The following is a 7,433-nucleotide window of genomic DNA, read 5'->3' as shown; positions in this document are numbered from 1 at the left end:
TAGTCTGCATCAGTTTATTTGTTTTGGGGACAAAGACAAGGGCAAAAAAGCATCTCTGCAGACAGTGTCCCAATGGATTGTTTCGGCCATTGTTAAGGTGTATGCAATGGCTGGAATAAAATGTCCATTGCTTCTTAAGGCTCGTTCTACAAGGTCTCAGGAAGCGTCATCTGCCTTGCTCAGGGGTGTTCCAATTGTTAACATTTGCAAAGCAGCAACGTGGTCTTCTGCTGACACATTCGTGAAGCATTATGCTATGGATATCAATGCAAATCAAGATATTGCAGTAGCCAGAGCTGTTCTTCAATCCTTATTTTCCTTAAAAAAAAAAAGCACTAAATTAATTAATGCAATTGGAGATTTTATGCAAAATGGTTTATGGCACTGCAATGGTTCATGAGATAAGCTAGTGTTGTATTCAACGGTATTGACTATTCATTTGGGGAGGATACCCTGTTGGGGAGTTAGTTGTGGAGCCTCTTGCTCTCATTGCTCACTTTCTGTTATGTGTTTGCATGAGAACTTGTTTACCTTTGACATTAATTGCTGTCATATTTGAAGTTATGTTTAATAAAGTTGAGTTGGAGTTTCACCCTGCCTCCTCAGCATCTTTAGCTTGGTACTCTCCCATGTGCGGAGGCACAGAAGAACGATGATGAAAACAGGGTTGTACATACCTATAACTATTGTTCATTGAATTCTTCTGTGCTGACACACATCCCCTCCTACCCTGCTGTGAACTCCAATATTAGCTCTCATGATGGGTTGCGGTGGCATAGGAGAACTGAGGGAAGGGGCCATTGCTTGCCATTAGTGCATGTAACCGTTTGGGCAGGAAACGGTTGCTATAAGCTCGTGAGCAACAGCCTCTTTGGAGCTCAAGAAAGCAGTTAAGAATGTTCTGGTGGCTGGCCTGCACCTGTGTGTCAGCACAGAAGAACTCGGTGAACAATAGTTACAGGTATGTACAACCCTGTTTTAACACGGTTGTCTTTCGTTGGCTCAAAAGTGAAGAGGGCTTTATTCTATCTGTCTGAAATACGGCAGTGTGGGTGTCCTCAGGAAATACTACAATCACTCCAAGTTTTATCCAATTTGGATGGGAAACCATAAAGGTACAGACCTGAGAAAAGGGAAGGGGTATCTTCCACTGAAACCAGTTATGAAAGTGAATCAGTAACGAAAGAAACAAAACTATACAATTAAAAAACCCTCAATCCTGAAAATGGCCCTTCTGGAATTAATAATAAAAATGGGGGGGAAAGCAAACCTGAATGCCCAAGTTTAATGGACATGTCTTTATTCTATACCAGTTACTGGAACCAGAATCACCAGTTCTGCAGTTGATAAATGTCAAGGAGGCAACCACTGAACTTTCCACCCTGTTTGCAGTGTCCAGAACCCCTGGTTCCTCAGGATTTCACATGGATCGGGCTCTCACCTGTCACATGCTGTACGCAAAGATGAAGGCCATGTTGTAGCAGACCTGGCACAGGAAGGACATCGACTGCTGATGATCGGCTTCTGTCTCTCTGCAGAAAACAGCAATGAAATCACCGCTGGGGCTGACTCCTGCCACACAAAACAGAAAGCTCCATGGGAACCCTGACCCAGGGAAGGAAAACAGGGAGGAGCTGAAGAACTGACTCCAGAAAGCCAAGGAAGTAGCTCCTGGCTTTGCTATTTATTTGCTGTGATTATTCCTTGTTAGCTCGACATCTGCTTATTTATGTAATAAAACATTTTAATAAATTAAATCAATAAACTAATACTGTTACAACCCCTCTCTTTCTCTCAGTTAGATTTTGCCTTTATCTCTTTTCTTCTTTTACACCCTCTTGGTAGATTGCTCCCACTAGGAATTATATTCCAAAATAACTTAAATTTCCCCTTTTATTACATGCCCAAACATCAGGCTCCTTCGTGGGACTATATGGCCCTGAGGATAGGAATGGGATATGGGAATAACAAATACTCTGGGTTGGGGGAAAAAACAAAATATTTTTTTATTTATACAATAAGTGTATTGGTCTCATATTATTTCTTTTTTAAAAAATAGATTTTTATTGAATGGGTTAACATACAACACAATATACGATACATAGTCATTTACCCTTATATTTAAAGTATATGCCCCCCCATCCCTTCTCCCTCCCCCTTTTCCCTTTTTGACTTCCAACAGCACTAAAACCCCTTAATTTCTTATCGTTATCTCTAATTACTCTATAGTCCCTATTATCAAAGGTAAAGTCCATGTTCATTCTCATAGCTCTTATCACTTAGTAACTATCTAAAGTCCACAGTTGTCCTCTCATGTCCCATTTATTTTCCACATAGTCCTTAAGTTTCTTCCAGTCAATTAAAAATTCATTTGGATTCTGGTCTCTATTTCCTTGTCAATTTGTCCATTTCCGCCATATACAACAGCTTTTGGATCCATTCCTCAACTTCTGGTATGTCTTCTTGTTTCCAGTATTGTGCATACAAAATTCTTGCTGCAACAGTCATATAGTATAACAGAGTTCTGTCCTTCATGTTAACTTCTTGGATATTCAATCCTAACAGCAACATTTCCGGGCTCTTCAATAAATTATATTTCATAATTGACAGCATTTCTCCATAAATCTTAGACCAAAACATTTTGGCCTTTTCACAGGTCCACCACATATGGTAAAAAGAGCCCTCATATTTTTTACATTCCCAGCATTTATTCCCATGCATTTCACTGTTTGCATTTGCTAATTTTTTCGGTGTTAAATATCATCTATAAATTATCTTATATCCATTCTCTTTCAAATTGTTACATGTGGATATCTTCAAAGTATTTCTCCACAAAAATTCCCAGCTTTCCATTGTAACATCTTTATTAAAGTTTATTGCCCATTTCACCATTTGTGTTTTAACTACCTCATCCTGTGTATACCATGTTAGCAAAATTTTATACAATTTAGAAATCATTTTCACTTCTTCACCAAACAAAATCTCTCCTAGTTCTGTTTTTTATTCTGAAACTTACATTTCTTACATTACATTTCTTTTATTCTGAAACTTACATTTCTTTTGTCAGTTTCAAATATATCCTTGATTTGCCTATATTGTAACCAGCCATACTCAAATGGTAACTCATCTTTACTTTTTATCTGAAGGGTATCTTTCTCCCCACTCAATAACTACTTATAAGTTAACCAGTCTTCCCCTTTATAATACATATTTGGGTTCACCACTTCCGCCAGTACAATCCACATAGGTCTTTTTTCACCCAGAAATTTCTTATATTTTTGCCAAATCATGAAGATATTCCTTCTCACAAAATGATGCTGAAACATACCGTCCATTTTATATTTCTCATACCATAGATACGCATGCCAACCAAACAAGTTATTGAACTCTTCCAAAGCTAATAATTTTAAATTAGATAATTTAACCCATTCTTTCAACCAGACCAAGCAAATTGCTTCATAATACAGTCTCAAATTTGGTAGTTGCAAGCCTCCCCTTTCTTTTGCGTCACACAGTACCTTCATCTTAATTCTCGGTTTCCTCCCAGCCCAGATAAAATCTGAAATTCTTCTTTGCCATTTGTCAGAATGCTTCATTTCTTTAACAATTGGAATCATTTGCAACAGAAGCATCATTCTCGGTAATACATTCATTTTTAACAACTGAGATACGTCCCAACAATGACAGATTCAATTTGTTCCATTTCAACAGATCTCTATCTGTGACCACAGTTTTTCATAATTATTTTTAAATAGTTCTATATTCTTAGCTGATACTTCTATCCCCAGGTATTTTGTTTTTTGAACTACTTCACACTTTGAAACATTCATTAATTGTTCTTGTTTCTTTTTTGTCATATTTTTGCAGAGCAATTTCGACTTTAATCTATTAATAGTAAATCCTGCCAGATCTCCAAACTCTTTAACTTTATCTAACAATGTTGGTAATGTCTGGATTGGATCTTCTACTATAAACATTACATCGTCTGCAAACGCTCTGAACTTATAAGAAAACCCTTTGAGTTTTATACCCTTAATATTGTCATCATCTCTTATTTGCCTCAAAAGTATTTCCAACACTATGACAAATAATAACGGTGAAAGCGGACATCCTTGTCTTGTACCTTTTCTTACCTCAAATTTTTCTGTCAGGTCACCATTTACCACTAATGACGCGTTTTGTTCAAAACATATAGCTTTCACTGCATTAATAAAATCTTGTCCCATTTCCATCTTTTCCATCGTCAAAAACATAAAATCCCAATTCAAATTGTCAAAGGCTTTCTCAGCATCAGCAAAAAAAAGGCCTACTTCTTTTTCTGGATGTTTATCATAATATTCAATGGCATCCAACACCACTCTCGGGTTATCCCTAATTTGTCTATTCAGTAAAAATTCGGCCTGCTCCTCCCCTACAAATTCCATTAAAAATTTCTTAAGCCTTTCCGCTATAATTCTTGCAAAAATTTTATAGTCATTGTTTAATAAAGATATCGGCCTGTAACTTTTAACATTTAATAAATCTTGTGACTCTTGGAATCAGTGAGATATTTGCTTCATTCCAGGTCTTCGGGAGATTTTTCTTCTTAATAATTTCATTCATCAACTTTTGTAGAGGCTGCACCAAGTTTTTTTTCATTACTTTATAAAATTTTGCTGAAATTCCATCCGGACCCTGTGCTTTCCCTATTTTAGTTGATTCTATAGCATCTAAAATTTCTCCTTCTGTTACTGGAACATTCAAAATCTCTCTCATTGTCTTGGAAATCTTTGGTAGTTTTGCTCTTTCCAAATATGCTTCTATTTTGTATTGTCGAAGGCTTTCACGGCCGGAGAACGATGGTTGTTGTGGGTTTTCCGGGCTGTATTGCCGTGGTCTTGGCATTGTAGTTCCTGACGTTTCGCCAGCAGCTGTGGCTGGCATCTTCAGAGGTGTAGCACCAAAAGATAGAGATCTCTGTGTCACAGTCTGTGACACTGAGAGATCTCTATCTTTTGGTGCTACACCTCTGAAGATGCCAGCCACAGCTGCTGGCGAAACGTCAGGAACTACAATGCCAAGACCACGGCAATACAGCCCGGAAAACCCACAACAACCATGCTTCTATTTTGTCTAAATCTGTCATTTTCTTTTGGAATAATTTTGCATAATATTTATAAAAAGCTCTTTTTATACCTTGGTGGTCCATTATTTCTGTTCCTTCTTCTGTTACCTTCCCTATAACTCATTTTTCCCTTTTTCAATTGCCAGGGTCTCATATTATTTCTTAAGCTTGATGGTTTCAAAAGAGTGTTATTTGTTCTTAAAGTTACTTTTCATAGACACAGTCACTCAGATCTTCTCTCAGGCACACACACAGTTTGCCTCTCTTGCCCTGACTGTATGTTCTTTTACAAACATACACAGTTCAGGCTTCACACAGATTTGCCTAACTGAACTAAACAAGAATCCTTTCAGGCGTCCACACAAGTTGCCTGCTTTGCTCAGACTGAATCTTTTCTCTCCACTCAGTAACTGATACATCAGTTCACTCCACCCACACTCTCAGTCATCAGCCAATCATATCACTCACTCATCCTTCTCTTTTACCCCCATTCTTCACCAACCATTTAAAGACACACACACACACACACACACACACACACACACACACACACACACTTGAAATAATTACAAATACGTTAATTAATTTCTTAAATTAATTTATTAAAGCACATTAAGAAACCTTCCCTTGAGGTTCAAGGCAGCATGTGCTACAAGATTAAAAACATTTACAGTTAAAAATCAAAATAAAATAACAATCCCCAAATCCTTCCTTGCATTTCTTTTGCTGTAATTTAAATGCAAGGCTGGTGGTGAGGCAGGAGCACTTCTCCCATCAAGATTTCCTGCTTGCACTGTCTCTCCCTAAAACTATGCTGTCACCCATGTAGAGCAGTTGCACATGCCATGTAACTGTAAAGTCCTGGGGGGCCTTAGCCAACGTCCCCCCAAATCAGGGCTTATGCATTACGGCCAAGTGGCTAATGATTTGATCAGTACTGTAACTGCTATTATCATTACTGCTAGCCACTGTGATTTCTGTCATGGATGGAAATGCAGGAGGCACATAATTTCAAAATGAAAAGCCCATGATGAAAAACACTCTGGGCTCACACACCCATGAGAAACTGTGGCTCAGAGGCAGAGGTTCTGCTATGCATGCAAAAGGGCTCGAGTTCAGTGTCCCCTGTTGCAGTTTCAATTAAAGGTTTTCCTGTGGCGAAGTTCTCCAACAGAGAATGGCCCTGGCTCAATATACTCTCCAAAATCTAAGCTTCTAGGCCACAGGAAAAAAGTGGTGGATGTCTCAGAATCCAGTACGGGACTGAAAAGGATCTCCATGTGCAGACTTGGCCACAGGATTCTGTTCTCTTGCTATCTCTCCAGCCAGCCGCAAAATCCACAGGTTGATCTCATACAGATATGCAAGAGAACAACTTGTTCATAGTGTATGCAGCTAAGAATTATAAAAAATCAACAAAATAACCAATGCAATTCTGCTCAGAAGCCTGTTCCCAGAAACCCCTACCAGGACCCCTTTCCAACAGGCACAAAGCAGAGAGGCCAAAAGTCTTTTATCTTTGACATTCTTCTTTTTGTGAAAAGCCTTTGCATGTTTCAGCCTCAGCCCTGGGGGTCAAGTCTATCAAAGGGGGAGCAGAGGAGGTGCCTACCTGGCAGGGAGGCCCAGATGTGGTACACCAGCTCCATGTAAGCCTCTTGGGTGTATCAGGAAGGCAAAGGCCGAGTATGCAATGCAGATGCTGAAGCATGGGTGTCCACAGAAGCATGGGTGCTTAAATACCTTCTAGTACATTTTTAACCCTCCCTTCCTCCAAGGAGCTCAGAGGTTTCCCCCCTTTCAATCTTCACAATAGCCCTGTCAGGTAGGATAGGCTGAAAGAGTGAGAATGGGGCAAGGTCACCCAGCAAGGATTTGAACTCAGATCATAGAATCCTAGACTTGGAAGGTGTCTTACAGGCCATCTAGTCCAACCCTTCCCCCTGCCCAATCCAGGAACAGCCTAGAGCATCTCCACAAGTATTCATCCAGCCACTCCTTGAAGACTACATTACATCATACAGGCTCTACATGCTTGGCTACTACATATTTTAATGGGGGGGAAAGTAGCCACAACAAGATGTGGAATACCTCTACCTTCTTATAAATTGAAAACCATTTTGTTTACACCCTCCCTCGATAAATACTAGGCAGGCCAGATCTCATGGCCTCCAAGCAGCCAGCCAAGCTCCGTCTCTTGCTTACCCTCTCCTCATGGCCTCCAGGGCACAAGTACTGCCACTTTGGGCAGGACCATGGAGCTGCCTGCAAAGGTTGTGCCTTTCCCGCATGAACTGAAAGACCTGCCAGGAAAAGAGATGCTGTTCAC

General features: G+C 39.6%; 1 long non-coding RNA gene across 1 annotated transcript; it reads right to left on the bottom strand.

Annotated features, from left to right (window-relative positions):
- LOC129343691 (uncharacterized) lies at nt 1-1,647 on the bottom strand. Its single transcript, XR_008598319.1, has 2 exons — nt 1,442-1,647; nt 1-318 (listed from the first exon to the last, which is right to left on the bottom strand). It is a non-coding gene; the product is annotated as an uncharacterized LOC129343691 (long non-coding RNA).
- Nucleotides 1,648-7,433: the final 5,786 nt, after the last annotated feature.

This window comes from Eublepharis macularius, chromosome 15 (assembly GCF_028583425.1).
Source record: "Eublepharis macularius isolate TG4126 chromosome 15, MPM_Emac_v1.0, whole genome shotgun sequence".
NCBI lineage: Eukaryota > Metazoa > Chordata > Lepidosauria > Squamata > Eublepharidae > Eublepharis > Eublepharis macularius.
This window is presented reverse-complemented; position numbering and strand designations above follow the sequence as displayed.